We start from the raw sequence: 18,835 nt of genomic DNA on the forward strand, positions 1-18,835 counted from the left end.
GTTGGGGCAGTGACTCAGTGACTGCGAGGCACTGGGGTGGCATCTCTGCGAAGCCTTGGTTTTTACCTCATGTTTGTAAGATGGCTGCCAAAGCTCCAAGCTTCACATCAAGACACAACAGTGTTCAAAAGAGAAAGGGTGGGAAAAAAGAGCAATAACAAACCTCTTCCCCAAGTGGTTCTTATCAGCATGCAATTTGGGGGATGCCAGGCCTTTTAGCAGGAGTTCTTAAACTTAAGAGTGTGTCAGAATCACCCAGGAAGCCAGGCATTGGTGGCTTATACCTGTAATCCCAGCACTTTAGGATGCTCTGGCTGGGGGAATTGCTTGAACCCAGGAGTTTGAGACCAGCCTAGGCAACATATGGAGATCCTGTCTCTATGAAAAGAAAAAAAAAAAACCCAAAAATTAGCCAGTCATGGTGGTTCAAGCCTGTAGTCCCAGCTACTCAGGAGGCTGACATGGGAGGATCACCTGAACCCAGGAGGTCGAGGCTGCAGTGAGCTGTGATTGCACCACTGCATTCCAGCCTGGGTGACAGAGCCAGACCTTGTATCCAAAAAAAAAAAAAAAAAAAAAAAGAATTCCTTTGAGAGCTTTATAAGTCAGTGCTAAGTCCCACCCAAGAGTCTCTGAATCAGCAGGTTGAGGCAGGACAGATGGAAAATGTGCATTTCTAACATGTTCCCAGTGAGCCTGATGCCGATGCATGGGTCCCTGGACCACACTCTGAGAACCACTGGCTGATAGCAGCAGGTCTCAGCCCTGGTTGCACATTAGAATCATCTGGGGAGGTTTAAAAAAAAAAAATTCCTGATATCCCAGCCACACAAGAGCCCCAGCACATCAGAATTTCTGCAGTTAGGATCCAGGCATTAAAAAAACCCAAAAACTAAACCTCTTCCCCCCATCTCCGCCACTTCCTTTCTCCCCTTCCCCGTGATCCCAATGTGTAGGCAGGGCTGAGAACCGCTGTCTGGAAGCCTTAAACCTCGAGGTGGTTACCAAACACGCGGTCTTTAGCTCCACTCTGGAATCAGAATGGCTGGGGGCTTCAGATCCTTGTATTTGCAACAAGCATCCCGGTGCACTGAAATTTGAGAATCACTCTCCAGTCACATGATAGCTACCATTCCATAAACCCCAACGCGCTGGCGGAAATGATGTGAAAGTGATCCAAGCCTTCTAATGATACAATAAATAACAACAGCTACTATGCGCTGAGCCTTGCTACAAGCTGGGACATTTAGATATCACATCTTCTAGCTCCCACTATGAACATGAAAGAGACGTGGAAGTGCTTAGCCCCATTTGACAGATGGGATAACCGAGGCCCGGAGACATGAAATGACCTGCCTGAGGTCACTCTGTTGGTCAGTGGCAGAGCCAGGATTCGACTGAATCTCTCAAGCTTTGAAGCCCATGTCTTTTGTGCCAGGCATGCTGCCTTTCGCTTGGGGCCTTCTTTGGGAAAGGATGGGGTGAAAATTGGAGAGACTTGCAGGGGAAGTACAAATAATTTGATAACAATGAAGATGTAGCCTGGGTGGCCAGGCCATGGTGGTTGTGGAATCTGCAATGAGCAAGATTCATGAGTGCGAGTCATCTTGCCTCTGCCTTCTGGAGCTGCCTCATTGGTATTAATGGATGAATGAGCCTCATTTGGGCAGTTGTAATTAACACGCTGACTACTGAGATGTTCCCAGCCCGAGTCACTCCCGAGTGGCACAAAGCATTGCTCAACTCGCGGCTCATCCATTACATTGTTCTGGATCCCAGGCTCAGGAGTGAGCTGGCCCCAGGCTCAGGGTGGTCAGCAGAAATGAAGGACTATTGGCATTTTCAAATCATCAGCTTAGTTTGAGCACTTAGCATTTCCCTGTCTGGCTTGGCATTGACGGCAGAAGCTTAATTAGTGGGGGCCGAAGGAAGGAAGGCAGTTAGGAAGTGAGATGAAGTTTGGGTTCATGTCCACACGAGCTACTCAGAACTCGGTCATCGGGGCTTTGGACTGGACAGCCTTGAGGTCAAATCCCTGTTCTGCCCCTTTTTGGGGAGAAATGACAAATGACCTCATCCCTCTGAGTCTCAGTTTCCTCTCCTGTAAAATGCGGATCATTATGGTGCCAGTTTCATTAGGTCATCATGAGGCTGAAATAAAGTCACAGGCAAAACCCCTCAGCACCATCCCTGGCACCACGCCAAGCACTTAATAAATGCTAGCTCTTATTAGTATTTACCTACACATTTATTTATTTATGAGAGGAACACAGTCCAAAAATATACACAACACTCACTGGGAAGAGGAATCATAAAAATAGGCTTAGAGGATCGATGGGGATATAAAAGACGGTGGTTCCTGGAGTCTGAGTGTGAGCTTTATTCGAGTTCAGAGCAGTAAGCGTTTCTGCATCACAGCCTGAGCTGATTCACTCCGAGAGCCTGAGCAAAGTAGAGAGAGTGTTTGAGGCTCTTGCCAGGCACCCAGGGCGCCTGTTAGCAATTTAGGGTGGCACTTTCCATCCTGGGACCCGGCTTTCTAGTTTGCAGTTGGTAAGCCGAAGATTGGATGTATCCGTGGTTGCCTGGCATGGTGGGGAGGCCAAGAGAGGCACTGGAAGAAATTCTGATAAGCCATCTGTTGTCCTCACCAAGAGCCACAATAGTAACACCTATCATTTTAAACGATGTTTTATTTTGCGTTATTCTTTTACTTCTTATTTTTTTGTGATGGGGTCTTGCTATGTTGCCCAGGATGAACTCAAGCTCCTGGGCTCCACCAAGCCTCCAGCTTCAGTCTTTTGAGCAGCTGGGACTACTGGCATGCCCCACCGCACCCAGCTATTGTTTTTTTGTTTTGAGATGGAATCTTGCTCTGTTGCCCAGGCTGGAGTACAGTGGCGAGATCGTGGCTCACTGCAACCTCTGCCTCCTGGGTTCAAGTGAGTCTTGTGCCTCAGCCTCCTAAGTAGCTGGAATTACAGGTATGCACCACCATACCTGGCTAATTTTCTTTTTTGTGTGTGTGATTTTAGTAGAGATGGGGTTTCACCATGCAGGCAGGTCTCGAACTCGTGACCTCAAATGATCTGCCTGCCTCAGCCTCCCAAAGTGCTGGGATTACAGGCTTGAGCCTCTGTGCCTGTCCCATACCAAACTTTTGAGCACTAACTATGTGCCAGTGTACTTGCTGGAGCCTGGAGTTACAACCTTGACTGTTGACAAGGCCACAATCACATAAGTCTTCATGGTCAAAGTGTAGTGAATCAATAATAATGTGTGCTCAATGTGTGTTAGGCGCTGTGCTAACCTCCTTATATGTGTTATCTCATTTAATTCACATAAGAAATCTATAGGTTTCTTATGAGATATGCATTATCTCATTTAATTCACATAAGAAATCTATAGGTTTCTTATGAGATATGCATTATCTCATTTAATTCACATAAGAAATCTATTATTCCAATTCTTATTCAAATAAGAAATTATACAGGTATAATTCTTGTTTTACAGGTAAGGAAGTGGAGGCTCAGGTAAGTTAAAAGACTTACCTGAGGGTTCTCGGTTTTTAAGAGGTGATGTTGGAATATGAACATGGGTCTGTTTGATGCCAGGGCTTTGCCCAGAGCGGAAGGTATGCAGCTAGGTTTGGGGAGGTGCCTGAGAGGCTGGGTATTTCTCCTTCCCCTGGTTCCTCATCTTCTCACATTGAATGTGCTCCAACCATGCCGGCCTCCTTTCAGTTCTGAGAACAGACAAACCTCCTCCTTTTTATTCCTTTATTTTTATTTTTGAATAAAAATTATTTTTAATTTTATTAAAATATAAAGTTTTGAATATTTTAAATATTCAAATTTGAGACAGAACCTGACTCCTTAAATATATATGTTTATTTATTTTTTATTTTATTTTTTTGAGATGGAGTTTTGCCCTTATTGCTCAGGGTGGAGTGCAGTGGCGCAATCTCGGCTCACTGCAACCTCCGCCTCCTGGGTTCAAGTGATTCTTCTGCCTCAGCCTCCTGAGCAGCTGGGATTACAGGAGTGCGGCGCCACGTCCAGCTAAGTTTTTATATTTTTAGTAGAGATGGGGTTTCATCATGTTGGCCAGGCTGGTCTTCACTTCAGGTGATGCACCTGCCTCAGCCTCTCAAAATGCAGGGATTACAGGCATGAGCCACTGTGCCCGGCCCACTATATTTAAAATATTCAAAAATATTTTTAAATTTTATTTTTAGTTTTGAATATTTTAAAGTTTATTTTATTTTAAAATATGTTTTTTTTTTTTAATTTTTGAAAAATTAGCCAGCCATGGTGGTATGTGCCTGTAGTCCCAGTTACTCAGGAAGCTGAGATGGGAGGATTACCTGAGCCTGGGAGGTCGAGGCTGAAGTGAGCCAAGATTGTGCCACTGCACTCCAGCCTAGGCAAGAATATTTTTAAAATTTATTTTTATTCACATACCACCATGGCTGGCTATTATTTATTTATTTATTTTTGGTATTTTTTTTTTTGTAGAGATGGGATCTCTCTATATTGCCCAGGCTGGTCTCAAATTCCTGGGCGCAAGTGATCCTTCTGCCTTGGCCTCCCGAAGTGCTGGGATTACAGGCGTGAACCACTGTGCCCCGGCCCAACCTCATTCTGTTGGATCCTTTGTATTTGCTGTTCCCTTTGCCTGGAACCTGCTCCCCACAACACTTTCACTTAAGTATCTCCTGTTTATTCTCCCAGTCCATAACAGAGGCTATGTATTAACTCTCAATCATAATTTCCCCTTTTTGGTAATAACCCTGGGCAACTCTTTAGAGCTCACATGCCCCAGCCTCTCTTGCAGTGTGCTATATTCGCATAACTAGTTTTGGGCCAATGAGATGGATGTGGAATATTTTGTGAAACTTATGGTCAGCTCCTTAAGTGGACTGGGGAGGCGTCCCTTATGTCTCTAATGTCCTTGCCCCATGTTGTTGTCTGTGATGCAGATGTAGTGGCTGGAGCTCTGGCAACCATCTTGGACCATGAGACAATCTTGAGGATGAAAACCACATGCTAAGGGGTATGGAGCAGAAAGACAGAAGGGGGCTGGGGTTCCTGATAACCACTTGAACTCCCAAATCAGTCCTGGGTTGCCTACTTTCTGATTTCCTGTGGAATGAGGAAAAAAGCAGCTCTGTTTTACTAAAGCTACTAAGTCCAGCCTCCGTTACTATCAACTAAATAAAATTCCTGATGAATGCAAGGTCTTGGTTTAAATATAACTTTCTGGCTGGGTGTGGTGGCTCACACCTGTAATCCCAGTACTTTGGCCGACCGAGGAGGGTGGATCACTTGAGTCCAGGAGTTCAAGACCAGCCTGAGCAACATGGCGAAACCCTGTCTCTGCAAAAGGCACAAAAATTAGCTGGGCGTGGTGGTGTGTGCCTGTGGTCCCAGTGACTTGAGGGGCTGAGGCCGGATTGCTTGAGCCTGGGAGGTCAAGGCTGCAGTGAGCTGTGATCACACCGCTGCCCTGGATCCTGGGCAATAGAGTGAGACCCCGTATCAAATAAACAAATAAATAAATAAATAACTATTACTATAACTATAAATATCACTTTCTCAGAACGACTTTTGTGAAACTCAAAACAGATCCCTCCGTTTTTTCTCTGTCTTAGCAACATGCTCTTTTTGTTGTTGTTGTTGCCTTAATTCCAATGAAAAGAAATATATGCTGCTTTGTTTAATTTATCTTCCCCACTGAACTACTGGAAATGTGGGCAGGGAAACTGTACATAGTTAACACAGGTTGTGCACTGCACAAATCCAGAGAACATCAGTTAAATAGTAGCAGATGTGAATGGTACCTCCTGAAATTGTGTAGTGTGCATCCTGTGGGCCAGTACTGAAGGCACAGAGATGGACAAGGCATGAGAATATTGGCAACAACACGTGGTCAATGCTCCAATCCAGAGAAGAACAAAGGGCTCTGGGAGCTCTTGGGGAGGGGTCCCCCCTGCCGTGACAGCCAGAGGCTTTGTGCCCAGAGGGAGCTTTCTCTTATTTGGTCTAAGTTTTCCATCTGTAAGGTAAGGACATTGGTGCAGAAAAGTGGTTTTGCGTAGCCTTTATTTTTTATTTTACATCTTGTTTGTTTTGAGGAAGGCAATGTTTGCATGGTAAAAGAATTAAACAGTGGCCAGGTGTGGTGGCTCACGTCTGTAATCCCAGCACTTTGGGAGGCCGAAGCAGGTGGATCACCTGAGGTCAGGAGTTTGGCTAGTCTGGCCAACATGGCGAAACCCCATCTTTACTAAAATATAAAAAAATTAGCCCGGTGTGGTTGTGCGCACCTTTAATCCCAGCTACTTGGGAGGCTGAGGCAAGAGAATCATTTAAACCCGGGAGGCAGAGGTTGCGGTGAGCTGAGATCATGCTACCCAGCCTGGGTAGCAGAGTGAGACTCTGTCTCAAAAAAACTTAAAAATAAATAAATAAATAAAAATCAAACAGTATAAAAAGGCATAAAGGCATAAGGAGAAAAGTGAGTTTACTTTTCATTTCTAACTCCCAGAACCTCACTCTCCTAATGTCCCCAGAAGGACCAAAACTACTGATTACCTCTGTATTCAGTTTTTATTTTGTGTGTGTGCATCTTTCCAGAGTTATCTGTAAAATACAAGTATATATCTGCTATATATTGAGTTTGAAAATCCCTAAAATGGAAATTTTCAAATTTATTTTTTAAAATTTTTTAATTATTTATTTTAGACCTGAACTTTGAACCAAGAAAATAATGACAGCACTTTGGGAGGCCGAGGTGGGTGGATCGCCTGAGGTGAGGAATTTGAGACCAGTCTGGCCAAAATGGTGAAACCCCATCTCTACTAAAAAGACAAAAAGTTTAGATGGGCGTGGTGGCACGTGCCTGTAATCCTGGCTACTGGGGAAGCTGAGGCCGGAGAATTGCTTGAACCTGGGAGTCGGAGGTTGCAGTGAGCTGAAATCATGCTACTGCACTCCAGCCTGGGCAACAGAGCGAGACTCTGTCTCAAGAAAAAAAAAAAAAGTAACAAAGATTATTACCAATTATTAAATGATCATTACTAACATGACTTTGTCATTAATCACACACACACTTTCACACTTTATTGTTATTATTTTTTCATTTAATAAAATGTCTTGGTATTGTTTCATTGATCCGACTTCTCCTTTTATTTAAATGGTTGTGTATTATTCCACTGTGTGACTGTAGGTCTCCCGTTAGGAAGTGGGTTGTTTCTGAATTTTTGCTACATCAGACAATGCTGTAGTGAATTTTTTTTTTTTTTTTTTTTTTTTTTTTTTTTTTTTTATGAGACGGAGTCTCGCTCTGTCACCCAGGCTGGAGTGCAGTGGCCGGATCTCAGCTCACTGCAAGCTCCGCCTCCCGTGTTTACGCCATTCTCCTGCCTCAGCCTCCCGAGTAGCTGGGACTACAGGCGCCCGCCACCTCGCCCAGCTAGTTTTTTTGTGTTTTTTAGTAGAGACGGGGTTTCACCGTGTTAGCCAGGATGGTCTGGATCTCCTGACCTCGTGATCCCCCCGTCTCGGCCTCCCAAAGTGCTGGGATTACAGGCTTGAGCCACCGTGCCCGGCCTGAATATCCTTGTACTTAAATATTTTCACACATGTGCAATCATATCAGATGGTTACATTCCTAGGAGTAGCATCGGTGGCTCAAAAATTAAAAGTGCTTGTAATTTATAGATACTGTCTAATTCCTGCAAGGAGTTATATCAATTTACCTTCTCACCAGCCTGTTTTCCCAAACCTTATCAGTGCATTACCAAACTTTCAGATGGGTTGGGTGTGGTGACTCATGCCTGTAATCCCAGTGCTCTGGGAGGCCAGGGCAGGAGGACTTTTTGAACCTAGGAGTTTGAGACGAGGTAGGACACATAGAGACACCCTCATTTCTACCAAAAAATTAAAAAATAATCTGGATGCATGCATGTAGTCCCAGTTACTCAGGAGGCTAAGGTAAAAAGATTTCTTGAGCCCAGGAGCTGGAGGTGGCAATGAGCTATGATTGTGCTATTGCACTCCAGCCTGGGCAACAGAGAAAGACACTGACTCTGGAAAAAAAAAGAAAAAAGAAAAAAAATTAAATTATGAATGAAATGATCACCTTTTTGTATGTTTAAGAATCATTTCTAGAGTTGTCCCTTGGTATCTGTAGGGCATTCGTTTCAGGACCTCTTTGGTTACCAAAACCTATGCATGCTAAAGTGTCTTATGTAAAATGGTGCAGTATTTGCATAACTTATGCAACCCTTCTGGATACTTTGAATCATCTCTAAATTATTTATATTACCTAATACAAAGCAAATGCTATGTAAATAGTTGTTATTCTGTATTGCCTTTTATTTGTATTTTTATTGCTTTTTTCCCTGAATAGTTTTTTTTAATTTAAATTTTTAATTTTTGTGGGCACATAGTAACTATATATTTATGTGGCACACAAGATATTTTGATACAGGCAGACAATGCGTAATAAGCACATCAGGGTAAACGGGATCTCCATCACCTCAAGCATTTGTCCTTTCTTTGTGTCACAAACAATCCGATTTAACTCTTAGTTATTTGAAAATATACGTTATTGTTGACTGTAGTCATCTTGTTGTTCTATCATACTAGATCTTATTCAGTCCATTTAACTATATTTTTGTACCCATTAACCAACCCCCTACTACCCTTCCCCCCCTCTGGTAACTATCATTCTGTTCTCTGTCCCCATGAGTTCAACTGTTTTAATTTTTAGCTCCTACAAATAAGTGAGAACATGTTAAATTTGCCTTTCTGTGCCTCGCTTATTTCACTTAACATAATGACCTCCAGTTCCATCCATGTTGCTGCAAACGACAGGATATCATTCTTTTATAGGGTTGCATAGTCCTCCACTACATATATGTACTACGTTTTCTTTATCCATTCATCTGTTAATGGACACTCAGGTTGCTTCCAAATGTTGGTTATGGTGAACAGTGCTGCAACAAACATGGGAGTGCAGATATCTCTTCAATGTACTAATTTCCTTTATTTTGCGTATATACCTAGTAGTGGGTTGCTAGATCATATGGTAGTTTTATTTTTAGTTTTTTGAGGAACCTCCAAACTGTTCACCATACTGATTGTACTAATTTACATTTTCACCAACAGTGTACTAGAGTTACGTTTCTTCCATCTCCTTGACAGCATTTGTTATTGCCTGTCTCGATAAAAGCCATTTTAACTGGGGTGAGATGATATCTCATTGTAGTTTTGATTTGCTTTTCTCTGATGACCAGTGATGTTGAGCACTTTTTCATATATCTATTTGCCATTTGCATATCTTCGTTTGAGAACTATTTGGATCTTTTGCCCATTTTTAAATTGGATAATTAGATTTTTTTTCTACAGTTGTTTGAGCTCCTTATATATTCCGGTTATTAATTCCTTGTCAGATGGATAGTTTGCAAACATTTTTTTCCAATTTTGGGGTTGTCGCTTCACTTAGTTGATTGTTTTCTTTGCTATGCAGAAGATTTTTAAATTGATGTGATTCAATTTGTTCATTTTTGCTGTGGTTGCCTGTGCTTGAATAGTATGACTCAAGAAATCTTCATCCAGTCCAATGTCCTGAAGAGTTTCCCCAATGTTTTCTTGTGGTAGTTTCATAGTTTGAGGTATTAGATTTAAGTCTTTAACCCACTTTGGGTTTTGTATATGGTGAGAGATAGGAGTACAGTTTCATTCTTCTTTATATGGATGTCTAGTTTTCCCAGCACCACTTATTGAAGAGACTGTCTTTTCCCCAATGTATGTTCTTGGCACTTTTGTCAAAAATGAGTTCACTGTAGATGTATGGTTTTGTTTCTGGGTTCTCTGTTCTGTTCCATTGTTCTATCTTTATGCCAGTACCATGCTGTTTTGGTTACTATAGCTCTAAAGAATAATTTGAAATCTGATAATGTGATTCTTCCAGTTTTGTTCTTTTTGCTCAGGATAGTGTTGGGTATTCTGGGTCCTCTGTAGTTCCACATAAGTTTTAGGATTGCAGTTTTTAAAATTTTTATGAAGAATGTCATTGGTATTTTGATAGGATTGCATTGAATCTGTAGATTGCTTTGGATAGTATGGACATTTTAACAATATTGAGTCTGCCAATTCATGAACATGGAATATCTTTTTATTTTTTTGTGTCCTTTTTAAATTTCTTTCATCAATGCTTTGTAGTTTTAATTGTAGACATCTTTCACTTCTTTGGTTAATTCCTAGATATTTTATTTTATTTTTAACTATTATAAATGGAATTACTTTCTTGATTTCTTTTTCAGATTGTTTGCTGTTGACATACAGAAATGCTACTAATTTTCGTATGTTGATTTTGTGTCCTGCAACTTTACTTATAAACGATTTATTAGTTTTAGTAGTTTTTTGATGGAGTTTTTATGTTTTTCCAAATTATTATCTGCAAACAAGGATAATTTGACTCCTTCATTTCCAATTTGGATGCCCTTTACTTCCTTCTCTTATCTGATTGCTCTAGCAAGGACTTCCAGTACTATGTTGAATAACAGTGGTGAAAATGGGCATCTTTGTCATGTTCCCAATCTTAGAGGAAAGGCTCTAAGTTATTCCCCATCCACAATTATACTAGCTGTGGGTCTGTCATATGTGGCTTTTACTGTGTTGAGGTATGTCCCTTCTATACCCAGTTTTTTGAGGGTTTTTATCATGAGGACATATTGAATTTTATCTAATGCTTTTTCAGCATCAATTGAAACGATCATAGGGTTTTTGTCCTTCATTCTGTTGATATGATGTATCACACTGGTTGATTTGCATATGTTGAAGCATCCTTGTATCTCTGGGAAAAATCTCACTTGGTCATGATGAATGATCTTTTTAATGTGTTGTTGAATTCAGTTTGCTAGTATTTTGTTGAGGATATTTGCATCAATGTTCATCAGGGATATTGATCTGTAGTTTTGTTTTTGTTTATGTGTCTTTGTCTGATTTTAGTATCAGGGAAATACTGGCCTTTGTAATCAGTTTGGAAGTACTCCCCCTTCTTCTATTTTTTCAGAATAGTTTAAACAGAATTGATATTAGCTCGTCTTTAAATGTTTGTAACATTCATCAATGAAGCCATCAGGTTCAGGGCTTTTCTTTGTTAGAATACTTTTTATTATGGCTTTGATCTCATTACTTGTTATTGGTCTGTTCAGGTTTTGGATTTCTTCATGGTTCTATCTTGGTAGGTTGCATGTATCTAGGAATTTATTAATTTATTCTAGGTTTTCCAATTTATTGGCATGAAGTTGCTCATAGTAGCCTCTGATGATCCTTTGAATTTCTGCAGTATCAGTTCTAAAGTCCCCTTTTCATCTCCAATTTTATTTGGATCTTCTCTCTTTTTTTCTTACTCTGGCTAGAGGCTTGTCAATTTTTTAAAAAGACCCCAACTTTTCATTTCACCTATCTTCTGTATTGTTTTCTTTGTTTTAATTTCATTTATTTCTGCTCTGATCTTTATTATTTCTTTTCTCCACTAATTTTGGGTTTGGTTTACTTTTGCTCTTCTAGTTCTTTAAGATGCATTGTCAGGTTATTTATTTGAAGTTTTTCTACTGTTCTGATATAGGTGCTTATAGCTATAAACTTCCCTTTTAGTACTGCTTTTGCTGTATCCCATAGGTTTTGTACGTTGTGTTTCCACTGTCATTTGTTTCAAGAACTTTTCCAGTTTCCCTCTTAATTTCTTCATTGGCCCATTGGTCATTCAAGAGCATATTGTTTCATTTCCATGTGTTTTGTATAGTTTCCAAAATTCCTCTTATTACATCTTTCTAGATTTATTCCACTGTAGTTAGAGAAGATATTTGATATAATTTTATTTTTTTTGAATTTTTAAAGACATGTTTTGTTGCCTAGTATATGGTCAATCCTTGAGAATAATCTATATGCTGAGAAGAAGAATGTGTATTGCAACCACTGGATGAAATGTTCTATAAATATCTGTTAGGTCTATTTGGTCTATAGTGCAGATAAATTAGATATTTCTTTATTGATTTTCTATCTGGAAGATCTATCCAATGCTGAAAGTGGGGTGTTAAAGTCTCCAACTGTTATTGGATTGGGGTCTCTTTCTTTAGCACTAACATTTACTTTGTATATCTGGGTGCTCTAGTGTTGGGTGCATATATACTTACAATTGGTATATCCTCTTGTTGAATTCACCCTTTATCATTATACAATAATTTTTTTTTGTTTCTTTTTATAGGTGTTGTCTTGAAATCTGTTTTTGTCTGATACAAGTATAGCTGCTCCTGCTCTTTTTTGGTTTCCATTTGCATGGAATATCTTCTGCCATTCCTTTATTTTCAGTCTATGTGTGTCTTACAGGTGAAGTGTGCTTCTTGCGGGCAACAGATAATTGGGTCTTTTTTTTTTTTTTTAAATCCATTCAGCCACTCTATGTCATTTGACTGGAGAGTTTAGTCCATTTACATTCAAGGTTATTATTGATAAGTAATGACTTCCTCTTGCCATTTTGTTATTAGTTTTCTGGTTGTTTTGTTGTTGTCTCTTCCTTCTTTCTTTCCTGTCATCCTTCCAGTAAACGTGATTTTTTCTGGTGGTATGTTTTAATTTTTGTGTTTTATTTTTTGTGTATCCACCGTATATCTTCTGATGTAAGGTTATCATTAGGCTTGCAAATAATATCTTATAACCCATTATTTTAATCTGATGACAACACTGATTGCATAAACAAACAAGCAGAGAAAAGTAATAAAAACTCTACGCTTTGACTTCATTGCCCTGCTTTTAAATGTTTTGTTGCTTCTATTTATATCTTATTGTATTGCCTGTGTCTTGAAAAGTTGTAGTTATTATTTTTCATCAGTTCATATTTTAGTCTTTCTACTCAAGATCTGAATAGCTTATATACCACAATTACAGTGTTACAATATTGTATGTTTTTCTGTGTAGCTACTCTTAGCAGTTAGTTTCATATCTTCATATTATTTCTTACTGCTAATTAACATTTTTTCTTTCAGATTGAAAAAATTTTTGTAACTTTTTTTATAAGACTGGTCTTGTGTTGATAAAATCTCTTAGCTTTTGTTTGTCTGGGAAAGGCTTTATTTCTCCTTTATGTTTGATTTATATTTTAATTGGATGTACTATTCTAGGATAAAAGTTTTCTTTCTTTAGCACTTTAAATATGTTATGTTGCTCTCTCCTGGTCTGTAAAGTTTCTACTGAAAGTCTGCCACCAGATGTATTGGAGCTCCACTGTATGTTATTTGTTTCTTTCCTCTTGCTGCTTTTAGGATACTTTTCTTTTTTTTTGAGACGGAGTCTCTCTCTGTTGCCCAGGCTGGAGTGCAGTGGCATGATCTCGGCTCACTGCAGTCTCCGCCTCCTGGGTTCATGCCATTCTCCTGCCTCAGCCTCCCAAGTAGCTGGGACTACAGGTGCCCGTCATCACACCTGGCTAATTTTTTGTATTTTTAGTAGAGACGGGGTTTCACTGTGTTAGCCAAGATTGTCTCAATCTCCTGACCTCATGATCCATCCGCCTTGGTCTCCCAAAGTGCTGGGATCACAGGCGTGAGCCACTGCGCCCCACCAGGATCCTTTCTTTATCCTTGATCTTTGGGAATTTAAATGCCTTGAATACTAAATGCCTTGAAATAGTCTTATTTGGATTACATCTACTTGGTGTTCTATGATCTTCTTATACTTGAATGTTGATATCTTTCTCTAGGTTTGGGAAGTTCTCTGTTGTTATCCCTTTGAATAAAATTTCTACCCCATCTCTCTCTCTCTCTACCTCCTATTTAAGGCCACAGTAGAACAGAGTGCTGGGTAGATTCCTAAGGTTTCCAACTGTAGGTCGTGGCTCCAGACAGCACCTCTGAAACCACCAGGGTCCATGAGAAATGTGTTTCCCTGAAGGGAAGGACACAAGCCTGACTAGCTTCACCACCTGCTGGTTGTATTGTAGAGCCCTAAGGCCTTGAACAAACATAGGTGGTAGCTAGGCAGTGGTTACTGCGGGCCTTGGGTGAGACCCAATGCTGTCCTGGCTTCAGGTCTGACCCCTCACAGTCCCATTGGTGGTGGCCACAGGGCTACTTGTGTCACCCCAGCTCTAGGCAGCTCAGCACACACACGCAGAGATAGAGACTCCATTTGTTTGGAAGAAAGCAAGGGAAGAGAATAAGAGTCTCTACCTAGTAAACCAGAAAATTCTTCCAGATCTTATCCAAGAACAATTACTAGAGTTAGGGTATCCGCTAATGCATGTAATCTGGCAGTGACTAAAATTCAGATCACAATACCAAAGTCCATTCAAATACCTGAAAAGCCTTCCCAAGAAGGACAGGTACAAATGAGTCCATACTGTGAAGATTATAGTAAATATCTAATTCTTCAATGCCCAGACACTGACAAATATCCACAAGCATCAAGACTACCCAGTAAAACATGATCTCACCAAATGAACTAAATAAGCCATCAGGGATCAATTCTGGAGAGACAGAGCTATGTGACATTTCAGACAGATAATTCAAAATAGGTGTTTTGAGGAAACTAATGAAATTCAAGGTAACACAGAGAAATAATTCAGAATTGACAGTCCTCCATGCTGTAGGGGGGTCCAGTGGAGTTTGCAGGTGGAGCGGCTTAGGGTCTAATAGGGCTCAGGTCTCATTGCCATGGTAGTCAGTCAACATATGAGTACTTAGTTTATGAATCTTGCTCTAGGGTTCATGTACGCCTGCCCTAGGGGTTTATGGCCTGATACGGCAAGGGATTGGGGAACAGCTGGGTCTTCAGATAGGCACAGAGAGGAGGTGGGGGGCATTTGAGAAAAACCAGTCGTTTCTCAAAGGGACTGTGGCTAGAAATTGTGTATGAAGAAGGCTCTCTACTCTTCCATCACTTTCTTTCTGGGAAAATTAAGTTCTTTCATTTTATTTTAGAAGAAGCAGACAAGAGGAGGAGGGTTTAGGTGACTGAAAACTCCAGGGCTGCTGTTTTGTCTGAAGAGCAAAGCTTGAAACAAAGTACCTTCACAGAAGAGCTGAAAGAAATTAAGTTAGAAAGGACACCATTAGAGAAGGAGATTTAGAAGTTAGAATTAGACCTATTCTATATGTCTTTGTGCTATCTGATTTAAAATTATTTTAATTTATTGAATAAAGACAAAGCAATATTTATAACAATACAGTGAGTACAAACCTAACATTGCTGTTATTGGGTGTACCTACACCCAATGGTAATTTGAAACTCAGAGTAGATGATTTTTTAACACCTCCCTCCTTTATGTGACAAAATTATTTACTGTAAGGATCATAATCAGTAGTACTCATTACTGTTAATTTATACTCATCTAAAATGAACAATTAATTTTAAAAAGTATGAATTACTTTTAAAAGTATGAAATATGAATTACTATATTACTCAAATTCAATAAAATATTAATATGTGACTTAAAATTTAGATTTACCAAAAAATAATTGCATTTCATAGTTTATGCCATTTCATTGTTTTAAATTTTGAACACAAATAACAATTCCAAGTAATCTAATAGAAAGATGGAAATGATACAACTCAGGGTTTCTTTCTCTTTCTTCCTTTGTTCTTTTTTTTTTTGTAAATCCAGATAAAACTTGAATTTTACTCACTGTACGACAAAATCTCTTTTCTTTAGAATACTGTGATATCCTTATTTTCAATATACTATTTAAACATACGAATACTGAAAATCACAGAGGTTAGATCTCTCAATTACACCCCCCAAAACACCCAAACAAATGAACACTGTTGTGAACTTACAATTGAAAATGAGTGGATGTTGCTGAGGTAGTGGTGTATGTCAGGGCTGTGTAACCAGTTCTCTAAATTAACTTCCATGTAGAACACAGTGTTTTTTTAAAGACTGCATCAGTTAGGTACCAGTCAGGAGACACAAATTATGCCAGTAATTTGAATAGGGAAAATTTCATAAAGGATAATTAACTCGTACAGGGGATTTACTAACAGAGGTAAAGTAAAATAATATTGGAATAGTGGATGTATGAAGCAGTTACTACCTCTAGGGCTAAGAGTACCAAAGTGTATTGTTTGTGTGTTTTTTTAAATTGTCGCATACTAAATTAGCACAGATTAAGGAGTTTAAAGCAACACCTATTCAGCTGCTATGAAAAACAGTATGGTAGTTCCTAAAAAAATAAAAATAAAAATAATCATAAAATCCAACAATTCCAGTTCTGGGTGTATTCCCAAAATAATTGAAAGCAGGGACTGAAACAGGTATCTGCACAGCCACGTTCAAACAGCATTACTTACAATAGCCAACAGGTGGAAGTGAGAGGTGACAATGTGCTGGGGAGCTTGCTCGCTCTCAGGGCCTCCTCAGCCTCGGTGTCTGGTCTGGCCACGCCTGAAGAACCCTTAAGCCCGTGGCTGCGCTGTGGGAGCCCCTCTCTGGACTGGCCAATGCCTGAGCCAGCTCCCTCTGCTTGCGGCAAGGTGAGGAGGGAGAGGCGCAGGCGGGAACTGGGGCTGCGGGCGAGCGTGAGTTCAGGGTGGGCGCGGGTTCGGCGGGCCACACACTCAGAACGGCTGGTCGGCCCCGCCAGCCCCTGGGCAGTGAAAGGCTTAGTACCCGGGCCAGCAGCTGCTGAGGGTGCACCGGGTCCCGCAGCACTGCCGGCCTGCCGGCGCCGCACTCAAATTCTCTCAGCCTCAGCCGCCTCCCCGGTGGGGCAAGGATCGGGACCTGCGGCTGCCATGCCCAAGCCCCCCGGGGGGTGGGCTCTCAGGCAGCCCGAGCCTCCCAGACGGCTGCTGCCCCGTGCTCCCTGGCACCCAGTCCCATCTACCACCCAAGGGCTGAGGACTGCAAGCTGAGGAGTGTGGGCTGAGGAGGGCGGGCTGAGAAGTGCAGGCTCAGGGCGCGGGACTGGCGGGTACCTCTGCTCCCGGCAACGGTGTGGGATCCACCAGGCGAAGCCAGTTGGGCTTTTGAATTGGTGAGGACTTGGAGAACTTTTATGTCTAGCTACAGGATTGTAAATACACCAATCAGCACTCTGTATCTAGCTCAGGGATTGTAAATGCACCAGTCAGCACCCTGTCAAAATGGACCAATCAGCTCTCTGTAAAATGGACCAATCTGCAGGATGTGGGTGGGATCAGATAAGGGAATAAAAGCAGGCTGCCTGAGGCAGCAGTGGTAGTCCCCTTGGGTACCCTTCCACTGTGAAAGACTTGTTTTTTTGCCCTTTACAGTAAATCTTGTTGCTGGTTACTGTTTGGGTACATGCTGCCTTTATGAGCTGTAACACTCACTGTGAAGATCTGCAGTTTCACTCCTGAAGTCAGTAAGACCACTAACCCACCAGAAGGAAGAAGGTCCAGAGACATCTGATCATCTGAAGGAAGGAACTTTGGACACACCATCTTTAACAACTGTTACACTCACTATGAGGGTCTGCGGCTTCATTCTTGAAGTCAGCAAGACCAAGAACCCACGAATTCTGGACGCAGAAGTGACCCAAATGTTCACTGATAGGTGTATGTATAAAATGTGTATAGATACAATAGAATATTAATTGAGCCTTAAAAAGGAAAAAATTTCTGACACATGGTACAACATGGATTAACCTTGACAACATGTGAAGTAAGACCAGACACAAAAGGGCAAATACTGTAGGATTCTATTTATATGGGGTACCTAGAGAAGTTAAATTCAGAGAGACAGTAAAATGGTGGTTGTAAGGAGCTGGGGAGAGGGGGAAATGGGAAAATATTGTTTAGTGGGGACAGTTTTAGTTTGGGGTAGTGAAAGAGTCCCAGAGATGGATGGTGGTGATGGTTGCACAACAATGTGAATGTAATTAATGACATTGAACTTTTACACTTGAAAATGGTTAAAGTGGTAAACTTTATGTTAGGTATGTTTTATCACAATAAAGACAAATTAAAAAACCCCACTTGTTTTGTTTACAGTTCTGTAGATCAGCTCAGGGCGTGTTGGGGCTGAAATCAAAGTGTCAGACTGAGTTCTCATTTGGAGACTCTGAAGAAAAATCCTCTCCCATGTTTATTGTTGTGTTGGCAGGACTTAGTTCCTTGTGGCTGTAGGACTGAGGTCTCCATTTCCCTGCTGGTTAGTATCTGGGGACTGCTCTGAGCTTCCAGCTGCCACCTGTATTCCTTACCATATGGTTCCATCCATCTTCAAGGCAGCAATGGCAAGGCAAGTCTTTCTGTTTTGAATCTCTACCTTTTTCTGTCTCTGTCTTAGATTTAAAGGACTCAGATGATTAGGTCAGGATCACTCAGATAATATCCCTTTCTTAAAGTCAACTGTGCCATAAAACATAATCTAATCACAGGATTATAATTCAACACATTCTGAGTCCTGGTTACGTAGGGCATATACATCAGGGAGTGTCATTGGAGGCTGCTTTAGATTCAGACCTTGTGGGAGAGGGATGTAGTTCACTTATCAGTGGCAAAGTTCACTTAAGTTCTCCAAGTGAGGGCTGGTGAGTAGAAAGCAAACCACTGGGATGTTGGCAAAACTTGCTAGGAAGCCTCTCACTGGGATGCTGGTGAAATTCTTTGAGACACTACTTACTGGCTGCCATGCCAGTAAGAAGAAAAGGACTGGAACCAGGAAGAGCGGCCCCTTCCTTTTGCAAGGTCCCTCCAGCGCCCTCTACTGCCATCACCTATCATTATGCAAGCTGGCACAGGAGAAATGTTTGTAGGGTCCAGCTCCAATATCACAAAGCTGGGTGGAGAAGAGTAGA

The 18,835-nt window shown here is 41.0% G+C and overlaps 1 long non-coding RNA gene across 1 annotated transcript in view; it reads left to right on the top strand.

The window, feature by feature from the left end:
- Positions 1 to 18,006, top strand: part of LOC144338083 (uncharacterized) — a 36,976-nt gene extending 18,970 nt beyond the window's left edge. The window contains exons 4-5 of the long non-coding RNA XR_013411892.1: positions 16,367 to 16,544; positions 17,307 to 18,006. This is a non-coding gene — a long non-coding RNA (uncharacterized LOC144338083). The remainder of the gene's footprint in view (positions 1 to 16,366; positions 16,545 to 17,306) is intronic.
- Positions 18,007 to 18,835: the final 829 nt, after the last annotated feature.

Source organism: Macaca mulatta, chromosome 20, assembly GCF_049350105.2.
Source record: "Macaca mulatta isolate MMU2019108-1 chromosome 20, T2T-MMU8v2.0, whole genome shotgun sequence".
NCBI classification, from domain to species: Eukaryota; Metazoa; Chordata; class Mammalia; order Primates; family Cercopithecidae; genus Macaca; species Macaca mulatta.